The sequence below is a fragment of the Pan paniscus genome, chromosome Y, assembly GCF_029289425.2.
Source record: "Pan paniscus chromosome Y, NHGRI_mPanPan1-v2.0_pri, whole genome shotgun sequence".
Lineage (NCBI taxonomy): Eukaryota > Metazoa > Chordata > Mammalia > Primates > Hominidae > Pan > Pan paniscus.
Window position 1 is genome coordinate 21,119,768 of NC_073273.2, and position 23,416 is coordinate 21,143,183.

The 23,416-nt window shown below is 47.1% G+C and overlaps 1 pseudogene; it reads right to left on the bottom strand.

The window, feature by feature from the left end:
• Positions 1 to 4,773: 4,773 nt before the first annotated feature.
• On the bottom strand, positions 4,774 to 22,565 carry LOC129395655 (cell division cycle protein 27 homolog; annotated as a pseudogene).
• Between the last annotated feature and the right edge of the window lie 851 nt (positions 22,566 to 23,416).

The window sequence follows — 23,416 nt, forward strand, 5'->3', positions numbered from 1 at the left end:
TGCTCTCTTGCAGGCTCAGCGTGGGGATATGTCATCTATGAACCATGTGGATGAAAAACGGACAACCATTCCAGTCTCGGCCCTGCTCTCTGGGGAATTCGCTCATTCCTTGGGAGGTGGAATTCGTCTGAATCGCTCCCGGATGAAGTAACCTAGGCTGGCAATCCCGAGGGCCAGTGAGCGCACCGCCAGCCGACACGGCCGTGGGCCCAGCACTCAGCCTGCACTGGGCACCCAACATTTTTCCGGAGTTCGAGGTCCTGCTGGTCCTGGAGGCAGAAGACCACTTTCCTCTTTGCCTTCCTTTCTCTGTTTCTTGCTCCTTTTCTCCTTCTGTCCATCCTTCCCTCTGTTCTTCCTTCTCTCCCTCTCTCCCTCCCTGTCTCCCTCCCTCCCTCTGTTCTTCTCTCTTTCCCTCTCTCCCTCCATCCATACCTCCCTTTCTCCCTCCTTCCCTCCCTCCCTTCCTCCCTTCCAAGGTCCCTCCTTTCATCCGTCCTTTCCTCCCTCTGTCCCTCTCTCTCACTTTGTCTCCGTTCCTTTCCCCATCTCTGCCTGGCTTTCCTCCAACCTAGAAAGGGCAGAACTACGGTTTGCATGAGATCTCGGGGTCTACATTTAGTTGCCGGGCGCTCCACGTGATGCCGAGGAGGATGGCGGCGCACGGGTGGTCGCGGGAGGGTGCAGCGGGGAGGTAGTGGAGTTGAGCTGCAGAAACGAGAACAGGCCTGGCCACTGCCCAGGCCAGTGTTTCCCGGGGTGGAGGTCTCACCCTACACCACTGAAGAACGCAGGGTTGGGGGGGTGTAAGGCGTGTGGGAGCAGGGGAAGTGATGAGAGCCCTGCCTGGGCTGGTCCCAAACCCTAGCAGGCCGCCCGCGGACCCACGCATGAGCAGCAGACGGCCCATCTCTGAGTACCTGGGCTGGCTCTGAAATCCTTGGGATGCTCAGCAAAGAATGACAGACCTCCTTTCTGTAGAGTCTCTAGCCGTACCTGGACTCAGGGATCCAAGACACGTCAGCTGGAAGGGAAGACACAGGTCTCCATACCGAGCCAGAGGTTCACCGCGAAAGAGGAGCCACCGCCCTGCCCCCACCAGGTCCCAACCCTGCGTCCTAAAGCTCCTCCAGCTGAGCTCAGTGTTCTTCTAGGCTGAGGAGTGGTTCCAGAAAAGCGGGCTCTTCCAAGTTCTTCAACTCCCCCAGCAGCTCCTTTGCTAGGAAAGGTTGTGCCTTTTGCTGAAATTCTGGGGTCGACAGAAGCTCATATAACAGGGTGGATGCGAGTACAGATGAAGACTCCAGCTCCTGGAGCAGTTGGGAGGGTGCCTGGATGGCTTACATCTGCTCCTGACACTCAGAGGCCTCCATGGGCGCAAGCTGCGGAGGTAGATGTGCCTCGGCTTCATGTTCCCACGTGCCCTGGCGACCTGTGGACCCTGGCCGCAGACCCAGTACGGACTCATGTGGGACATGTGAGACGCAAGCACACCTTGCCCCTGTGACTCAGCCTGAGCGGCTCAAGTTGTCCCACTGAGTACGCACCCAGAAGGCCGCCATGCTGCTGGTCCTGGTTCCTCTGCCATCTGTTTGACTCAGCCTGAGAGGCCCAAGCTGTCCCATTGAGCACCCACCCAGAAAGCCACCGTACTACGGGTCCTGGTCCTCCTGCCATCTGTTCGGATGCGGAGGTCACCCAGGTGACTGAGGGTGGGACAGCGCCACTTCCGAAGGAGTCAGGGCAGCAAACCCAAAATCCCCATGTGCCGCGGCAGGTTGGGAGATTCCTTCTGCCTGCGAAGCCTGGCTGGGCTGCAGCAGAGGGGTGACCTTTGCTGTCTGGCTCACGAAAGCCCCCTGTTCCCCACTCCCTGGCGTGGGTGAAAGCGACCAAGGAGGGAGGGTGACACCCGCGGTGGGCCTCGTTGCACAGGCCGCGTGCGTGTGCAGGTTCCCTGCCACCCTGGCGTGGATACCTGGACCTTCGATTATGACAGGAAATCTGAATCCTGGACTCCAAAATGCCGGTCTCTCTCTCCAGTTCGGGTACAGGTTCTGCTCAAAGCAAGCTGGCAGGACATCTTTTTCATTCAGGTTACAAATGAGTCTCCTTCGCCGTCCTTGTCCTCGGGCTTCTGCGGGGAATGGGCTGTCAGAAGGTGTCGGGAGAGCCATCGTGAGGGCACCTGGCCAGAATTTCACCGACAGACACGGGCAGAGAGAGGCTGGCGGCTCCCGTGCGCCTCAATTGGCCTCTGTGCTTCACGCAGGTCCAGTGAGGAGTCCGACCCCGCCAGTGGCCCTTATAAAGACCCACAAGCTTCACCCCCTCGTGAATATGCATCAGCACCCAAGGGCCCTGGGTAACGCGCCCTCTGAAGGGTCCAGAAACCACAGACACAGGGCCTTGTGTGGTAGGTGAAGGTGGGGCCAGATCATCTGGGAAAGGAGGGCTTCTGGGGCTGGCTCCCTGAGTTCTCCAGAATTCTACGGATACTGGAAGTTTCTCTCTGGGCTCACACACGATTTCAGGGAGAAACCACCCTGGAAGTGTGTAGTGTGGAACTGAACCTCCATGATAGTCTTGAGTTTTCCAGGCCCTCTGCGTGAAGGCGGCAATGCCTGTGGGTGTCGCTGTTGCCGTGATAGTCTCAAACACGCAGGTGTGTGGATCTCATTCATTTTCTTTTTTTATTTTAATTTTCTATTTCTACCTCTTAATGTCAATGATAAAGTCACAGCTACTTACAGCCATCTAAGAAAGTGGCCTCACTCATGCTCATTCACTCATTCTGTGGCCTATCAAGCATCACACATAACAATGGTTTTGCTTTTTTAAAAAAAACAAATACTTTATACAGTGAACTATAGAAAAAAAATTCTAAATATACTTTAAAAATTCTAGAGTGTTAAGGTAACCTCATTTTTTAAAATACTGAAAATGTAAAGGGTCCATATAGAGAGTTGTATTAAGTACATACTTCCTATTTTAATAATTCACTTGCTGTGCTCTTAAAATCTCTATGAGAGAAGCAGATATTTTATTCATGTCTTTTGGCAAGAGATTCAAAAGCAAAAGTAGAAGGGCTGTTAAATTTCATAAAATTTGTGGGATTTTTAAAAGCTAAATTATTCAATATTTTGTATTGTTATCACACTCATATATCGCCTGGAATATATATACAGCAACCCAACAACAGTGATTGCAACAAAAGTAAGATAAATAGGTCTACAAAGCATTTGATTTCCTTATTAGATAAATGAAGTTTTCATAGAGGAAGTGCAAATTCAGATCAGGTTACATAAGCTTAACAATTATTCAAACCTTATATAAAATTAAATCTAACTCTCACCACTACAAATCTGTAAGGAATCACTGTCAGGAATCTACAGGACATGGCTCATATTTACATTGGACACACACTTAGAAATTTCATAAATGATGAGATGCAGGCCAAGGGTATTCCTCAAAGGGCTCCACCCAAAAGGAAAAGAAAGAGAGTTAAACAGAGAATTACCACACGTATTTGTGGGTAATCAGCTTATTCCTCAGCCTCTAGACAGTGAGGAGGATGAAAAAATGGAAGAAGATAGTAAAGAAGAGGAAGAAAAAGATCACAGTGAAGCGATGAAGCCAGAGGAGCCACCTCAAAATTTACTGAGAGAAAAAATCTTGAAACTGCCCCTCCCTGAATCTTTAAAAGCTTACTTGACATATTTTAGAGACAAATAACTTAGATCAAGAAGAAAGAATGACTACTGACAATTCCTTTAGTCTGAAAATGTAGCATTTGTTAGGAATTAAAAGAATTATTTATTTCATCAGAGCAAATTATAGTGGAAAAACTATCACTTGTTACTGTCAGTAACATAAATGATGTATTGAGTGAATAAAAGAATCCCTTTTATAAAATCTGTTTTTCTTTAAATCTTGGAAAATTGTTGTTTCACCTCAGAGTGATTTCAAAGTGGAATGTAACAGTAGTGAAGACTTGTGTGCTATAAATCCTTTTCTGATTCCCTGTGGATCTCGTTCATTTTCATGTAGAAAACGAAAGCGAATCTACAGAGAAAAGAAACGTCTGGTGCATCACGGCCTGACGATGGATTCCTGTTTCCTGCAACATGGGGAGTCTCCACTATGGCCTGTTTCCCAACAGGAAACTGGAAAGGAGAGTGAAGACACGATGCTGCTTTTCCACACTTCTCTGGAGGTTTCTGTGTCCCCACAGAGCTCGGGAAACAAACAATCAACATGGTCACGCTTTGGGGGCCAGAGACGCATGAGCAACAGGCCCCCTTGCAGAAGGCAAAGGAATGTGGAACCCGAAACCACGCTTCAGTCGGCCAGAATGTGACTCCTGTGTGGATGGGACTATCCACCTCGCGTGGGGCTCAACGTGGGGCTCAACGTGGGGCTATCTCATCTGTGAACCATGTGGATGAAAAATGGACAATCACCCGAGTCTCGGCTCATTGCTCTCTGGGCAATTCCCTCATTCCTTGGGAAAGGAAATTCTAACCCAGGCTGGCGATCCAGAGGGCCAGTGAGAGCCCCACAGGCCGACGCAGCTGTGGGTCGAGCACTTAGCCTGCACTGGGCACCCAACATTTTCCGGAGTGCGAGATCCTGCTGGTCCTGGAGGCAGAAGACTGCTTTTCTCTCTGCCTTCCTCTCTCTGTTTCTTGCTCCCTCCCTCCCTCTTTCCCTCTGTCCCTCCCTCAGTTCCTCCCTTCCTCCTTCCCTCCCTCCTTCCCTCTCTCCTTCCTTCTATCCCTCCATCCTTTCCAAGGCCCCTCGGTCCATCCGTTCTTTCCTCCCTCCATCTCTCCCTCCCTCTCTGTCTCCGTTCACCTCTCCATCTCTGCCTGAATTCTCTCCCGCGTAGAAAGGGCAGCACCCCGGCTTGGGCGGGGTCTCTGGTCTGCATTTAGCTGTCAGGCGCTCCACGGTGATGCCGAGGAAGCTGGCGGGGCAAGGGTAGGCTATTGACGGTGGGGAGGGGAGGCAGAGGTTTCGAGACACGGAAGGAAGAGAAGGCCTGGCGTCTGCCCGTGCCAGTGTTTCCCGGGATGGAGGTCTCCGCCCGCCCCACTGAAGAACGAGGTGGGGGGCAAGAGGGAAGGGATGAGAGCTCTACCTAGGCTAGTTAGAAAACCTAGGCTGCTGCCTGCTAACCCGCGCATGAGCAGTAGACAGTCCGCCTCCCAGTACCTGGACAGGCCCTGGGATCCCCGGGATGCTCAGAAAAGAATGGCAGCCCGCCTCTGAGTGGAGTCTCTCATGGGACCTGGAACTCAGGGATCCTAGGCAGGTCAGTTGGAAGGGAAGACACGCCTCTCCATATCCAGTGAGAGGTTCACCGCAAAACAGAGGCCACCGCACTGCCCCTACCCCGCCCCAACCCCGCGTCCTAAAGCTCCTCCAGCACAGCCAAGTGTTCTTCCTGGCTGAGGAATGGTTCTAGCGGAGCGGGCTCTTCCACGTCCTTCAGCTCCCCCAGTGGCGCCGGATCTAGGAAAGGTTGTGCCACTTTGCCCCAGCCACTTTGACCCAACCTGGAGCTCACAAAAACATATGTTGTATGAAATCAAGGTTTAAGGGATCTAGGGCTGTGCAGGATGTGCCTTGTTAACAAAATGTTTACAAGCAGTACACTTGGTAAAAGTCATCGCCATTCTCTAGTCTCAACAAACGAGGGGCACAATGCACTGCAGAAAGCCGCAGAGACCTCTGCCCTTGAAAGCAGGGTATTGTCTAAGTTTTCTCCCCATGTGATAGTCTGAAATATGACCTCATGGGATGAGAAAGACCTGACTGTCCCCCAGCCTGACACCCGTTAAGGGTCTGTGCTGAGGTGGATTAGTAAAACAGGAAAGCCTCTTGCAGTTGAGATAGAGGAAGGCCACTGTCTGCTCGCTGCCCCTGGGAATTGAATGTCTCAGTATAAAACCCAATTGTACATTTGTTCAATTCTGAGATAGGAGAAACACCGCCCTATTGTGGGAGGTGACACATGTTTGCAGTAATGCTGGTTTGTTATTCTTTACTCCACTGAGATGTTTGGGTGGAAAGAAACATAAATCTGGCTTACATGCACGTCCAGTCATAGTCCCTTCCCTTGAACTTAATTATGACATAGATTTTTTTGCTCATATGTTTTTTGCTGACCTTCTCCTTATTATCACCCTGCTCTCCTACTACATTCCTTTTTGCTGAAATAATAAAAATAATAACCAATAAAAACTCAGGGATCTCAGAGGCCGGTGCTGGTGCAGGTCCTTGGTATGCTGAGCGCCAGTCCCCTGGGCCTACTGTTGTTTCTCTATACTTTGTCTCTGTGTCTTAATTCTTTTCTCAGTCTCTCATCCCACCTGACTAGAAATACCCACAAGTCGGGAGGGGTAGGCCACCCCTTCACTCACCAGCAAAAAGATTATGACTTGGTAAAGCTCAGATATTCATTAGTATTTTTCAGCAATAAGGTATTTTAAGTTAAGGTATGTACACAGTTTTTTAGACATAATGTGATTACTAATTAATTAATTAATAATTATTAAATACTCATTACACTACAACATAGTTTAAGCATAACTTTTATAAGCACTGGGAAACAAAATGTTTATGTGACTAACTTGATTGCAACATTTGCCTTATTGTGGTTGTCTGGAACCAAACCCACACTATCTCTGAGTATGCTTGTAGGTTTTTGGTTGTTCTTTGTTTTGAGATGGGGTTTCACTCTGTCACCCAGGCCAGAGTGCAGTGGCATGATCATAGCTCACTGCAGCCTCAAACTGCTGGGTCAAGTGACTCTTCTACCACAGCTTCCTGAGTAGCTGGGACTACAGGCATGCAGCACTATGCCTGGCTTTTTTTTTTTTTTTTTTTTTTTTTTGAGACGGAGTCTCACTCTTTCGCTCAGGCCAGAGTGCAGTGGCTATCTCGGCTCACTGCAAGCTCTGCCTCCTGGTTTCACGCCATCCTCCTGCCTCAGCCTCCTGAATAGCTGGGACTACAGGTGCCCAAACCAGGCCCGGCTAATTTTTTGTATTTTTAGTAGAGACCGGGTTTCACCATGTTAGCCAGGATGGTCTCGATCTGCTGACCTCGTGATCTGCCCGCCTCGGCCTCCTAAAGTGCTGGGATGACAGGCGTGAGCCACCGCGCCTGGCCTGCCTTTTCTTTCTAGTGGCACAAGCCCCATGGAGTGTGGTGCGTCCGATCTTCGATGCTTTTGAACAGTGTAGAAAGTATTGCTGTTTGAATTTAATTTTTTACTACATGTATGGTCTCGATAGAGCACAAGAAGATCAATAAGCCCTTCTCCTTATTCTACTTCCCTTTCTAGCAATGGAGAACTTTGATTGGATGTTTCCTGCCTACAGACAGGAATGAGTCTGCTGTTTTCTTTTTTAAACCCGAGGGGACTCAGCCTGAGGGCCTTGAGCATGGCCACCCTCCCCCAACCCCCAACTGGTGATTCTGGTGGTGGTGGTGGTTTTGTGTTCCAGCTTCTGTTTTGTTGTTGTTGTTGCTGCTGCTGCTGCTGGTCCTGTCGTCCTTGTTCTGGTATTTTACAGACTCAGGGGGTGTACGTGCTTGTTTGTTAGATCGGCATACTACTGCCTCCAGTTGTAGAAGTGGACCTCCAGTGTATCCAATACCCACGTGGTGAACGTTGTCTCCGACGGGTGATTTATTCATTCCTCGTCCCCTTCCTACCCTCCTCCTCCCTTTTGGAGTGTCTGTTATTTCCATCTTGATGACCATGTGCGTACCCACTGTTTACCTCCCACTTGTAAGCAGAAGGCAGTTCACTGAGTACATACTTGCTTCCAGCTCTATCCATGTTGTGGGAAAAGATGTGAAATTGCTCTTTTTTGTGCCTGTACCATTGGAGAATTTTAACTTTCTTGGTGGTTGTTTTTCTTTTTTCTTTTCTTTTCTCTTCTCTTCTTTTCTTCTCTTTTCTTTTCTTTCTTCATCCTCCTCCTCCTTCTTTTTTACATTTTTTTCAGCTGGGCTCTCCTACTTGTGTTGCTCAGTTGCTCAGGCTGTTCTCAAACTCCTGGCCTAGAAACTTCTCCCATCACATCCACCATCTAGTTGTTGAAATGAGCATCTCTTGTAAAATTAAAAAGATAAAAAAATAAAGAGAAAGACAAAAAGCAAGGGGTGAACTTTTCTCTTGCCACCTCCCAGTGTGTACCTTGGACCCGATAGGAGGGAGGGAGCTTGGCTGGGTGGGCTTTTGTTGCTAAATCCTCCCTAGGGCCTCCTTCCCTCTCCGCCTTGTCCCCACTTCTCCCCCAGCCAAGGCTCCCACCGCCGCCATGGGATTTTCCATGGGAGAGATATGCGAGAGGACAGATGCGGCTTCCAGATCTATAACCTGCCAGATGTCTCTGGCTCAGGGTCCCCCATCAGCTGCCTGCCACCTTCCAGGGAGCTCTGAGGCTGATGTCCCGCCCCCCTTCACGTCCCGCCACCCTCCTCTGGCTGGCCTTTGCCTGGCGACCCCAAGGGAACCACGTTGACACTGCTTTTGAATCCTCCAATGAAGACTTCCACCAGATGCCCCGGGTGGGCCGGATGGGATGGACTGGATCACCCCGGACTGTGCTGTTCTTGGGGGTTGGTTGACGTACATGGTGGACTGGCAGCCCCAGCATTGTAAAGGGTGCCCAGGTATGGAAATGTCACATAGGATGCCCTCCTTTCCGTCAGCCTGCCTTCAGCTTCCTCAGGCATGAAGACAACTTCCCATCAGAACCTCTTTTCTTCCCTTTCTCCACCACACAGATGAGATGCATGAGAGGGAGAAACAGCTCAATAGATATTCTGAACTTCATTTGTGGAATCCTCAGTCATCTAGAAACAGAGAGGTGACTAGACAGGGACCCAAATCAAACACCATTTCCAGGTCCTCACGGTGGGATTGATCTCTCTCTCTCTCTCTCTTTCACACACACACACACACACACACACACACACACACACACACACACAGGCAATTTCCACATCTAGTTCACAAACCACACTAATTTACCCTTTTCACAGTATGCAGTCTGAGGAAAACCCACCCCAGGCTCTACCCAGCGGCTGACGAAACCTCTTCTCTACAAATTATTAAAAAGATTATCTGGGCTGGGCACAGTGTCTCCCGCCTGTCATCCCAGCACTTTGGGAGGCCAAGGCGGGTGGATCACTTGAGGCCAGGAGTTCAAGACCAGACTGGCCAACATGGCAAAACCCCATCTTGATGAAATATAGAACAATTAGCCAGGCCTGGTGGCATAAGCTTGTAATCACAACTACTCAGGAGACTGAGGCGGGCGAGTTGCTTGAACCAGGGGTGCCGAGATTGCAGTGAGCTGAGATCGTGCCATGGCAATTATTGAGACAAAGCGAGACTCTGTCTCAATAATAATCACAATATTGTTATAAGATGAGTTTTGTGTGCTGATACCCACCTGTAGTCGCAGCTACTCAGGAGGCTGAGATAAGGAGAAGATCACTTGAGGCCCCACAGGTCAAGGCTTCAGTCAGCTGTATCCTGGGTAGTTACCAGTCAAGGAGATATGCCCCTCCCCATTTTCTATTTTCTTTTCTCTCTTCTTTTTTCTTCTCTCTTCTTTCTTTCTTTCTTTCTATCTTTTTCTTTCTTTCTCTCTTTCTTTCTTTCCTTTTTCTTTCTTTCCTGCCTGACTGACTGCCTCCTACCTTCCTTCTTTTCTCCCTTCCTCCCTTCCTCCCTTCCTTCTTTCCTCCCACCTCGGCCTCCCAAAATGCTGGGATTACTGGTGTGAGGCACCATGCCTGCTTGGCCTAAAGAGACACCCTTTGAAAGTAAGACACAGCATCTTCCAGTGATCTGATTGATTGATTGACTGATTTAGAGACAGCGTCTCGCTCTGTCGCCCTGGGAGTGGTGCCATCATAACTCACTCACTGCAGCATGGATGCTCCTGGACTCAAGTGATCCTCCCACCTCAGCCTCCAGAGTAGAGTACCTGGGACCACAGGCAGGTGCCACTGTGCCCAGATCATTTTTATTTATTTATTTATTTATTTTCCTGAGACAGAGTTTCACTTTTGTTGCCCAGACTGGAGTGCAATGGCACGATCTTGGCCCACAGCAACCTCTGCCTCCCAAGTTCAAGCGATTCTCCTGCGTCAGCCTCCTGAGTAGCTGGGATTGCAGGCATATGCCACCACGTCTGCCTGATTATGTATTGTTAGTAGAGGCGGGGCTTCTCCATGTTGGTCAGGCTGGTCTCGAACTCCCAACCTGAGGTGATCCGCCCTCCTCGGCCTCCCAAAGTGCTGGAATGGCAGGCGTGAGCCACTGCACCTGGCCTTCATTTTTATGTTTTTCCACAGACAGGGTCTCATCATTTTGTTGCAACCCTCCTGAACCAGTGTCTCAAAGTGCTGGCGTGGTAGGCATGAGCCACTGCACCTGGACTCTGGGGAATGATTCAAGACCATGACCGCTGTACTAATTCTTTCTTTCTTTCTTTCTTTCTTTCTTTCTTTCTTTCTTTCTTTCTTTCTTTCTTTCTTTCTTACTTTCTTTCTTTCTTTCTTTCTTTTCTTTCTTTCTTTCTTCCATTGATGAATTTTTTTATTATTGATTGATTGATTGATTGATTGATTTTGAGACGGAGTCTCTCTCTGGTCCAGGCGAGGCGAGGCAAGGGGCATCACTTTGGAAGCCGCAGCACCGCCTTCTAAAGCCCCATTCAAATGCACAAAGCCTTATTTCCTTCCTGGAGTTGGAGCTGATGCCTTCCATCGCCTTGGGCTTCTCTCCATTCAGAAGCTGTTACAGGCACAACCCCACCCAGTGGCTGGCTGCTGCTGAGGATTAGCGGGTGTGGTGGGGCTGGAAACTCGGTCCCCTATTGTTGCAAGCTCAGCCAAGACATCCCCCGACCCCCATCCCTTGCTCACCCTTTGAGATCCCCTGACTCCACCGCCTTGGAGGCTTACCTCTTACTTTAATTTGTCTTTCTTCCTTTCCTGCATTTGAGGAGGGGGTGCAGGAATGAGGGTGTGTGTGGGAAGGGGCTATGGGGTGGGAATGGAGGGGAGAGTCCTAAGGGTCTATTTAGTGTCATTCCTCTTTCACCGCCACCACCGAAGATGAAAGCAACAATTAGCTAAATACCACATGTTCTCATCCATAAGTGGGAACTTATAGATGAGAGTTCTGCGTGGGCAGAACCAGGGGGACCAGAGACGCGGGAGCCTACTTGAGGGAGGAAGGGTGGAAGGAGAGACAGCTTCAGGAAAAAACAAACAAACAAAAAAAACCATGAAAACTGTTGAGCCCTGTGCTGAGTATCCGGCTGATGAATTCATCTGCACACTGAACACCCCCGTCAGAAGTTTACCTATGTAACAATCTTGCACATGTATGTTTGAATAAGAAATGAAAGTTAGGGGAGAAAGAGAGAGAAGGGAGAGACAGAGAGAGGGAGAGAGGGAAAGAGAGAGAGAAGTGAAACGAAACACCACCTCCTGGACCTGAGTCAGGGGGTTTCCGGCCTTTTGGGGGAACATTCAGCGACAATGCAGTATTTGGGCCTCTTCTTTTTTTTTTTTTTCCTTCTTTTCTTTTTTTTTTGACTGAGTTTCTCTTGCTCTGTTACCCAGGCTGTGGTGCAGTGGCACTCTCTCGGCTCACTGAAACCTCTGCTTCCCAGGTTCCAATGATTCTTCTTCTGTAGCTGGGATTACAGGTGTGCACCACGACAGCCGGCTAATTTTTCTGTTTTTAGTAGAGACGGGGTTTCTTCATGTTGGCCACGTTGGTATTGAACTCCTGACCTCAAGCGATCCACCCTCCTGGGCCTCCCAAAGTGCTGGGACGGCAGGCCTGAGCTGCCGGGATTTCAGCCTTTAAAAGCACGGGCCCTTACACTTTTCGCTGTGGCCCTTACACTCAGAATGACGTGTCTTCTCTGCCTTAGGTTGACTCCTTGAGTCCCCTATGCCATTGCACTCTAGCCTGGGCAGCAAGACCGAAACTCTGTCCCCCCACCTTCTGGTGCAAAATAAAATAAAATAAAATAAATAAATAAATAAATAAATAAATAAATAAATAAATAAAATCTCTACACATGACATATAAGTGTGTGTTCCCATGAGTGATTTCTAAGAAATGGCGCTGTACACTGAACACAGTGGCACACGTCTGTCATCCCAGCACTTTGGGAGGCCGAGGTGGGTGTTTCACGAGGTCAGGAGTTCAAGACCAACCTAGACAACATGGGGAAATCCTGTCTCTACTGAAAATAAGAAACTGAGCTGGGCGCAGTGGGGCAGACAGCTGTAATCCCAGCTACTCAGGAGGTTGAGGTGGGAGAATAGCTTGAATCTGGAAGGCAGATGTTGCAGTAACCCGGGATGGCGCCACTGCACTACAGCCTGGGTGACAGAGTGAGACTTGGTCTCCAAACACATAAATAAATAAATGTAAAAAAGAAAGAAAGAAAAGAAAAGGAAAGGAAAGGAAAGGAAAGAAAAGAAAAAAGAAAAGAAAAGAAAACCAGAAAAGAAAGAGAAAATGAAAGAAAAGACACTGTATTGCTACTGGGCCAGGACCTCTCTTTCTGTGTATTTCTCTCTGTCTCTCTGTCCATCTCTGTCTTTCTCTATCTGTCTCTTTCTCTGTCTATCTGTCTGTCTCTTTCTTTCTCTCTATCTCTGTCTCTCTCTGCCTGTCTCACGGTGTCTGTCTTCTAACTCTCTTTCTCTGCCTGTCTGTCTCTCTCTCTCCCCCTCCCTGTCTGTTTCTCTCTCTCTCTGTCTCTCTCTTTCTGTCTGTTTCTCTCTGTCTCTCTCTGTCTGTCTCTGTTTCTCTCTGTCTCTGTCTCTCTGTGCCTATCTTCTGTCTTACTCTCTTTCTCTACCCTTCTGTCTCTCTCTTTGTCTGTCCCTCTCCCTCCCTTTCTGTCTCTCTCTCTCACTCTCTCTCTGTCTCTCACTCTTTCTGTTTCTCTCTGTCTCTCTCTCCATCTCTCTCTGTCTCCCTCTTTCTCTCTGTCTCTGTCTGTCTCTCTCTGCCTGTCTCTCTCACTGTCTGTCTTCTGCCTTACTCTCTTCCTCTGCCTGTCTCTCTCTTTCTCTCTTTCTCCCTCCCTGCCTTTCCATTTCCCTCTCTCTCTCTCTCTGTCTCTCTCTCTGTCTGTTTCTCTCTATCTCTTCCTCTCTTCCTCTGTCTGTCTGTCTCTTTCTTTTTCTTTTTTTTTTTCAGAGGGAGTCTCACTGTGTCACCCAGGCAGGAGTACAGTGGCGCCATCTTGGCTCACTGCAAGCTCCACCTCCCAGGTTCACGCTATTCTCCTGCCTCAGCCTCCGGAGTAGCTGGGACTATAGGCTCCCGCCACCAAGCCCGGCTAATTTTTTGTATTTTTAGTAGAGACGGGATTTCACCGTGTTAGCCAGGATAGTCTCGATCTCCAATCTTCTGAGCTCGTGATCCGCCCGCCTTGGCCTCCCAAAGTGCTGGGATGACAGGAGTGAGCCACCACACCCAGACTGTCTCTCTCTTTCTTTCTCTCTCTCTCTGTGCCTATCTTCTGTCTTACTCTCTTTCTCTCCCTGTCTGTCTCTCTCTCTCTCTCTCCGTCTCTCTCTCTCTTGCTGTTTCTCTCTGTCCATCTTTGTCTGTCTCTTTCTCTGTTTGTCTCTCTCTTTCTTTCTCTCTGTCTCTCTCTCCCTCTGCCTGTCTCTCTCACTGTGTCTGTCTTCTGTCTTACTCTCCTTCTCTGTCTGTCTGTCTGTCTCTCTCTCCCCCTCTCTTTCTGTTTCTCTCTCTATCTCTCACTCGCTCCGTCTCTCTCTTTCTGTCTGTTTCTCTCTGTCTCTGTCTCTCTGCCTGCCTGTCTCTCTCTCTCTGTCTCTCTCCCTCCCTGTCTGTTTCTCTCTCTTTCTCTATCTCTCTCTCTTTCTGTTTTTCTCTGTCCATCTCTGTCTTTCTCTGTCTCTCTTTCTCTCTGTCTGTCTCTCTCTTTCTCTGCCTGTCTCTCTCACTGTGTCTGTCTTCTGTCTTAATCTTTCTCTGCCTTTCTGTTTGTCTCTCTCTCTCCCTCCCTTTCTCTCTCTCTCTCTCCATCTCTCTCTCTTTCTGTTTCTCTCTGTCTGTCTCTGTCTGTCTCTGTGTGTCTGTTTCTCTCTCTTTCTCTGTCTCTCTCTCTGTTTCTGTTTATTTCTCTCTGTTTGTCTCTCTCTCTCTCTGTCTCTCTCCCTCCCTGAATGTCTGTTTCTCTCTCTGTCTCTGTCTCTCTCTCTTTCTTTCTGTTTCTCTCTGTCTCTCTCTGTCCATCTCTGTCTTTCTATGTCTGTCTCTTTCTCTGTCAGTCTGTCAGAGCCCCCGTGCTGGGGAGGGCCCTGCCCCTTCCAAGAAAGTGAGAAGCACCTGCTTAGAGAGGCCGAGAGGAATCTAGACAGACAGGCCTTGCTAGGCTTCGCCACTCGGTGCATGATTTTGGGAGGTCGAGGCCGGATCCTCACTTGGATGGAAGGGGCATTTTCCAACTTTTCTCTCTGTCATGTGTGGCGTCCCTACTTCTTGTATTTCCCTGATAAGCTCCTCGACTGAGAAATACACGTTTAAGGCCAGGCGCGGTGGCTCACGTCTGTCATCCCAGCAGTTTGGGAGGCCGAGGCGGGTGGATCACCTGAGGTTGGGAGTTCGAGACCAGCCTTGCCAACACAGCAAAACCCCGTCTCTACTAAAAATATTAAATTGAGTCGGGCGCGGTGGGGCAGGTGCCTGTAATGCCAGCTACTCGGGAGGCTGAGGCAGGAGAATCGCTTGAACCTGGGAGGCAGAGGCCGCAGTGAGCCGAGATCGCGCCACTGCACTACAGCCCGGGCTGTAGAGTGAGTGAGACTCTATCTCTAAATAAATAAATAAATAAATAAATAAATAAATAAATAAATAAATAAATGCATTCTTTTCCGTGCTGACTGACACTTGCAGGCATCGGTTGTCTTCGGGCATCACTTAGTGGCCACTGTTATTGAAAGTCGAGGTGACACAGAGGGAGGTCTCCCGGACTTCACCGAGCCTGGGGCAACGGGTTTCTCTCTCTCCCTTCTGGAGGCCCCTCCCTCTCTACCTGGTTGCCTAGGGAACCTCTGCCCTGGCGGGGGCCCTATTTTTCTTTGATTAGCGCTTTAGTTTTCTATGTGTGTTGGTTTCTTTCATGCGCATTGACTCTTCTACTTGGGTTTTAGGAGGGGTCAGTTTAATTTTCAAGTCGCCGCCTGGCTCCCCCCACTACCTATGTCCCTTTACCTTCATTTAGTGAATCAGTTAGGTGGGTTCCCCCCAAAACCCCTACCCCCCGCCTCCCAACACCCTGCTTGGAAACCTTCCAGAGCCACCCAGGTGCGCCTCCCTCTTCTCTCCCCTTCTCCCACCCCTTGCCAGAGATCTCATTCTTGCTAGGCTGACATTTGCAACGGTGGGCGTCAGGCCTCACTCAGTGGCCATGGTTTTTGAAGATGGGGGTGGCACGGTCCCACTTCCCCAGAGACAGCTTGGGCCGATGGCATAGCCCTTGACCCGCGTGGGCAAGCGGGCAGGTCTGCAGTTTTGGGGTTTTCCCCAGCTTCCTTCTTCAGGCCTCCCTCCCTAGGAAAGCTTCACCCTGGCTGGGTCTCAATCACTTTTTATCATGATGTTTTAGTTTCTCGCCCTCCCGCCGGCATAGTTTCACAATGGGAATGGTGTCACAGCTCTAGTCTGGACCTTCTTAGTATTTGCCCAGAATTGGAACGCTTTCTGAAAACTAATACTTTGCTCACTTAAGATTTCCAGGGACGGTGCCTTGGTCCGTGTTTGTTGTTTTGTTTTGTTTGTGTTTTTCCTTTTTCGTATGTATTTCTTTTCAGATGAAGTAGAAATCCCCAATTTTCAGGAGGACATATATTTTCCCCAAGACATGTTAGCTGCTGTTTTCTCCTGTTGTTAACTAGCGCTTTTGTGAATCTCTCAACGTGTAGTGAGAGCCGGTTGATATTTACTATACTTCAGAGCATCTTATTTTCTGGAAATCCGTAAGTGAATGCTGCGGCTGCTCTTGCTGCTGCTGCTGCTCTTGTTGCTGTTGTTGCTGTTGTTTTCAAAGACCACCCCAGCCACTGTTTACGGGATCAAAAGCATTATAAAATATGTGTAATTATTTCCTGAGCACGCCCTTCCTCCTCCTCTCTCTGTCTCTCTGTCTCTGTCTCTCTCTTTCTCTGTCTTCTCTCTCTCTCTGTCTCTCTCTCTCTGCCTATTTCTCTCTCTCTCTCTCTCTGCCTGTCTCTCTCACTGTGTCTGTCTTCTGTCTTACTCCCTTTCTCTGCCTGCCTGTCTGTCTCTCTCTCTCTGTTTGTCTGTCTTTCACTGTCTCTCTCTCTCCGTGTCTGTTTCTCTCCATCTCTGTCTCTGTCTCTCTTTCTGTCTGTTTCTCTCGGTCTCTCTCCCTCCATCTCTGTCTGTCTCTCTCTTTCTTTCTCTCTGTCTTTATCTGTCTCTCTCTGCCTGTCTCTCTCACTGTGTCTGTCTTCTATCTTACTCTCTTTCTCTGCCTGCCTGTCTCTCTCTCTCTCTTTGTTTCTCTCTGTCTCTCTCTGTCCATCTCTGTCTTTGTCTGTCTGTCTCTTTGTCTGTCTGTATCTCTCTTTCCTATCTCGCTGTCTCTGTCTCTCTCTCTCTGTCTCTCTCACTGTGTCTGTCTTCTGTCTTATTCTCTTTCTTTGCCTGTCTGTCTGTCTGTTGGTCTCTCTCTCTTGCTCTCTCTCCCTGTCTCTCTGTCTGTCTCTCTCTCTCCCTGTTTTTTTCTCTCTTGTTTTTTTTCTCTCTCTCTCTTTGCCTGTCTGTTTCTCTGTCTCTGTCTCTCTGTCTCTCTCTCTCTCCCTGTCTCTCTCTCTGTGTCTGTCTTCTGTCTTACTTTCTCTGCCTGTCTGTCTGTCTCTCTCTCTCCTTGTCTGTTTCTCTCTCTGTCTCTGTCTCTCTCTTTCTGTCTCTCTCTCTCCCTCTGTCTGTCTCTGTCTTTCTCTGTCTCTTTCTCTCTCTCTGTCTGTCTCTTTCTTTCTCTCTGTTTCTCCATCTGTCTCTGTCTCTCTCTCTTTTTGTGTGTGTCTGCCTTCTGTCTTACTCTCTTTCTCTGCCTGTCGGTCTTCCTGTCTGTCTGTCTGTCTCTGTCTCTGTCTGTCTCTCTCTCTTTCTGTCTCTATCTCTCTTTCTGTTTCTCTCTCTGTCCATCTCTGTCTTTCTCTGTGTCTTTATCTGTCTGTCTCTCTCTCTTTTTCTCTTTGTGTATCTTTGTATCTCTCTGTCTGTCTCTCTCAGTCTCTGTCTCTCTCTTTCTTGCTCACTCTCTGGCTCTTGCTATCTCCCACCCTCTCTTTCTTTGCAAAATAAGTTCAAGTACATCTAATCTAATCCATTACCATGGCCTGAATTCTTAACTTTAGGCATCCCAGATATGATCTCCCTACAGAATGCTGTACAGAACTGGCAAGTTGATTTCTTGACTTGGAAACCTCATAGATACTACATATTAATAAAGATCCAACCTTAAAATCTGGGGTTGCCTCTCCCTCGACTGTCTCAAAAAGGCATACCTCTGTTCACCTAGGATGCTGGGAGGGTTTTCTCAATGTGCATCTGCTCGTGTCCTACATGACCTGTGACCAAGCCCTGTCCGTTCTGTCTCAAATGTGTATCTGCAAACACTTCTCTCCATTTCCACAACTACCCACAGCCCATTGTGGAACCACTGGCCCTTTGAAAAAAATCCCAGAGGTAGCTTTGGCTTTTTGGCTAGGAGGCCTAAACGTGCTGAGAACTTTCTTGCCCAGGATCCTGTGTGAACAAAAGTGGCTCTGCTGGGAGCTGGGATCCTTGGGACCATGCTTGCTAGTGCTGGATGAGTCTCTGGAAGGAAGCACGGGACTCCGCAAAGCTGACTTCTCCCACTGAGGTCAAACGGATACCTCTGCATTGGCCCAAGGCCTCCAACTTACATCACCATCATCATCACTGTCAGCATCCTTGTGAGCCTGCCCAAGGACCCGACTCCGGGGAGACTCTTGGGAGCCTGGCCATCCTCGGCTAAAGTCCAAAGGGATGGCGACTTCCACCCACAAGGTCCCCACTGAACTGCAAAGATGTGGAGCATAGGTCAGAGAGGGGACCAGGAGGGGAGGCGTCCTGACAGGCGATGAGTTCCCTAGGCTCTGGCCACCCCACTCACGTCCCACGTCCCGGGCACCCGTGGGACACCGCCGCTTTATCGCCTTCTTTGTCCACAGCCGGCCTCACCCCATCCTGCAACCCAGGCACACACGCTGGAGGTTACAAAACCACTTGGCGCGAATAGAGCCTGACGGAGGGAGAGCTCATTTCACTAGGCAGAGGGGTGCGGTGGGGTGGGGTGGGGGGTGGGGGGTCTGTAGAAAGCCTGATTCTCCCTCGTGGGTGGCTACAGGATGCAAATGAATATCGCTTCTTGGACGGAGGGGCTTCCTTAGGCCATCACGTTTGCGGGGCTATCTCTCAAACCCTTCCTTGAGGCCACAAAATAGATTCCACCACACCCCTCGACGTTTCCCCAGGTGCTGGATGTATCCTGTCAAGAGACCTGAGCCTGACACATTGAGTTAAACACCTTTATTGTCTTTGTGTGTTTGTTTGTTTCTGAGATGGAGTCTTGTTCTGTCCCCCCCGGCTGGAGTGCAGTGGCGTGATCTCAGCTCACTGCAACCTCTGCCTCCTGGGTTCCAGCGATTCTTCTGCCTCAGCGCCACCATGCCCGACTCATTTTTTTATTTTTAGTAGACATGGGGTTTGACCCTGTTTCATCGGTTTTCACTGGAGATTATAGATTCGAGTCACACCTCATTGTGTGTCACATCATGACTTCTTTTTTTTTTTTAAGCAAAATATATCTGCTTTATTTGAGTGGCTTTGTGTATCGTTATAATTGTGTTATAGATGGAGAAAAGGTATTAAACACGGTGATAATGATAGTGAAAGTGAAAACAAAAGAAAGTCTATCTATTTTGTAGTTAGAATAAAGTTGCTCAGTATTTAGAGTTACCTAAATAAGTCAGCATTTAAACTTCTCCTAGTAAAAGCTTGCCGATCTGAATAATCCTCCTTTAAACACAATTTTTGATATGGTTAAGTTTTTTAAGAATGTGGCTCTTGCAAAATAGCTGAACAGACAATACACATTTAAAAAAGAACAAGACAAGGATCAACCAGACTTGAGAAAAAATAAAAAACAACACAAGTCTTATGAAGAACTGAGTTCTTAAAATATTATGGAGAACATAGCTATTGGAAGAGAAGGCAGTATTGGCAAGTTGGTTGTTACATTGGTCAGCAAAAGCTAGCACTTTTTTTTTGGCAACCTTTCAGGCACTGCAACTACTACTGTAAAATGAGATAGAATCCATTAAACAACATATTCACAAATCAAAAAATGTTTTAGTAATATAATGCTTCAGATTTAGAAGGAAATCAAGTGATAAACCACTGCTATAATAATTAACTCCAAAGATAACCCTATCTGACAAAAACTACCACAGAGTTATGACTTCAGAATTATACTTTCTCTTGATATTTATTTATTTATTTATTTTATTGTATTTTATTGTATTTTTTTTTTCTTGAGACAGCGTCTCACTCTGTGGCACAAGCTGGAGTGCAATGGCGTAATCTTGGCTCACTGCAACATCCACTTCCTGGGTTCAAGCGATTCTCCTGCCTCAGCCTCCCGAGTAGCTGAGACTACAGGCATCTGCCACCATGCCCAGCTAATTTTTATACTTTTAATAGAGACGGGGTTTCACCATGTTGGCCAGGATGGTCTCAATCTCTTGACCTTGTGAGCCACCTGCCTCGGCCTCCCAAAGTGCTGGGATGACAGGCATGAGCCACTGTGCCTGACATTCTCTTGATATTTAAACTTTTAAGTCAGTCCAGAAAAATACAATAAATGTCAACAGTAAGTATGGTGTTGAGGCAGAAGTAGGACCAAAATTTTTCATGTTATTCAGTTGATAACAATATGACCTGGTAGTAATTTCCGATGTGTCTACTTATACCCAAGTACAAAAAAGTAAAACAGAGATACTGCTAAATAAAAGGGTACACTAAGTTCTTAATAGTAACTCAATAAACTGGAACACTGTCAAAAAGCAGCAACTAGTGATTTTTTTCAGGGTTTTTTTCTATTACCCAGTAAGTGAATTATGCTATTCCTTTCCAATTTCCCAAGCACTTTTTGTCCCAATCACCATTTATGTGTTCGAAGAGAAAGTAGCAAATCAATTAACGAAACTAAACAAGCAAACAAACAAAACCCAACTATGGTATCTGCAAAAGTTTGGTAGAAGACTGAAACTGTTGAGTGTAAGGATCTGGTATTCTATTATCATTAGTTAAATTAAGAGTTTGCTAAAGACATTCATTTCATAAGAAAACATGTTAGTTTGAAGTTATTGAACAGTATGTATCACCCCTAAGTATTATTAACCAAATTCAGGAAAATAAAGAGCTATCTAACAAGAAAAATTATTGACTACCAGCACCATCAACAAGACTTTGTCTTTACACTTCATTACCACTTACCATATATTATAATGTCTAGGATTGACTCTGATAGTATTTCAAAAACAAGCTAATGCTTTGTCCATTCTTCAGTTAAGACAAACTCATGCCCTAATAGAGTATAGGCATAAGCATAATTTGGATCCACTTGGATAGCTCTCTGGAGGAATTTAATTGCAATATCGTGTTCCTGTTGCAGACTAAAACAGTTCCCTGCAGCACACCAGGCCTCTGGTGAATTTTTATCCATGTCTGTTAAGTCTTTTGACAGAACTGAAAGAGCAACATGTTTTTGAAGATGCCAAAGTGTTGTAGAGTAGATTTCCATGGCTTTGACTCTATAATCCTCAATCCTTCTAACCTCTGAGAATATTCTTTCAGCTTGCATGTACTCTGAAAGTTCAAAATAGACCCTTCCAATTTGGCACAGTACCCAACCAGAATTGTAGTGGTGAGAAGGTAGATGGCTCAAAATATTTATAGCTTCTTTGCAGTGGTATGAACACAAAGCTAAATAACCTTTCCCCTTTTCAGGAAGAAGCCTCATCAAGCCTTCTGCTGCTGCTTTTTGTAGATTAATACCTGAATCTCAGGTGTGATTGTGGATATTTTCCCTTCTGAATTGATGGAAGAGTCCAATTTTGTAATTTCCAGGCTGTCATTTATATGAGGCTGAGTTATTCCTCCTTTATTTGTTTTACTTTTTGTTTTTCTGTTTGGGATTTTAGGTGGAAACTTCATTTTTAATTTCTTCCTATTCTTCTTGGTTGTGGAACTGTCACTAGTAAAGACTTGTGAACTTTTTTGATGCAGTGCATTTTGGGGAGATGTCATAGTGGGGCTCAATACCTGAGGTGTTGTACTTGTTTATGGACCAGGACTTCCCGTTTGTGAAAGAATTGGAGTTACCTCTCGGCTATTTCCACTCTGTGAGAAGACAGATTTTGCTCCAGTTTGGCCAATTCTGGCAACAGACTTTTTTGAAGGGGCTCCGGTGGATGGCACATCAATTACAGAAGGTGTATCAGTGTAGTTTTGGAAATAGGATCCATCTCAAGGACTTGGGGTTTCTAATGGCAAAATCCCAAAACTTGGGGTTAATGGACTAAGAGCTGCTGGTCCTCTTAATAAACTTCGACCAGTTTTTGGTTTATTTTGAACCTGTTTGATAATATGGAAGTTCCTGTTCCCAGTTGGACAGTATCACGTGAAATTACAGCTGAATCAATGGAAGACACTGGGGAATCTGTATTCAAGGAATACTTTGAATTGGGAGATTCTAAATTCAATCTGTTTAATTCAGTTGTGTCCTGGGGTGTTTCCGTAAGAAAGGTCTCAGACTGTTTGTGACATAAACTATGATTAGGTACTTGTGTTGTGCAAGAGTTGGGCAGACAGTTGCTAAAGTTCTGTAAAGATGTGAATTTAAATGTTTGGTCAGGATCTGGCTTTTCATCTATTTCACATAATGATTCAAGGGATACCAGAGGAAAGGATTTAAACTAAGGCACTTTTGGTAGTATTCTGATCCTTTGACAAGCTGATCTGTCTTGCAATATACATGTCCCAACAATGGAAGGGGAAAGCAAGCTGAATCACCAAACTTGGTAACAATATCATCATGGCTTTTCTGCTTATGGAACACTCCACCAGATAAGATTTGTTCCCCTTCTGCAAGCTTGCTGAGATCAACACAACATTTTGCAAGCAGGTATTTGCATTGCAGTGTAGGAAAACTGTGTACTTTGAAGAGACTATATGTGTTATAGGCCTTTCCTGGGTAGTAAGAACAGGTAGCCAGTAAAAACAAGGCTTCTTCTGAGTGTACTTCTGCATAAAGGCATTCTGCGGGGAAAACCCCATCTCGGTAAGCATAGTGGTTTAGTGCTTGCCATGTAGCAGGCTGGAGGGGTTCCTGCAGCACCGTCATCCTCGAGGCTCAGACCCAATTTCTGCAGTGCCTCAGGTACCCCTTCCACCCCTCCCACCACCCTCCCCCCAATAGCGGCTCCGGCCCGGCCAGCCTGGGCTCATTTAAACTCACCAGTTTTGTGGGTTGCCTGTTCACTCTGATGGTAGTTTCTTTTGCTGTACAGAAGCTCTTTAGTTTAATTAGATCACATTTGTCAATTTTGGCTTTTGTTGCCATTGCTTTTGGTGTTTTAGACATGAAGTCCTTGCCCAGGCCTATGTCCTGAATGGTAATACCTAGGTTTTCTTCTAGGGTTTTTATGGTTTCAGGTCTAACATTTAAGTATTTAATCCATCTTGCATTGATTTTTGTATAAGGTGTAAGGAAGGGATCCAGTTTCAGCTTTCTACATATGGCTAGCCAGTTTTCCCAGCACCATTTATTAAATAGGGAATCCTTTCCCCATTGCTTGTTTTTCTCAGGTTTGTCAAAGATCAGATAGTTGTAGATTTGTGGCATTATTTCTGGGGGCTCTGTTCTGTTCCATTGATCTATATCTCTGTTTTGGTACCAGTACCATGCTGTTTTGGTTACTGTAGCCTTGTAGTATAGTCTGAAGTCAGGTAGTGTGATGCCTCCAGCTTTGTTCTTTTGGCTTAGGATTGACTTGGAGATTCAGGCTCTTTTTTGGTCCCATATGAACTTTAAAGTAGCTTTTTCCAATTCTGTGAAGAAAGTCATTGGTAGCTTGATGGGGATGGTAAAGGGATCTAGAACTAGAAATACCATTTGACCCAGCGATCGTATTACTGGGTATATACCCAAAGGACTATAAATCATGCTGCTATAAAGACACATGCACATGTATA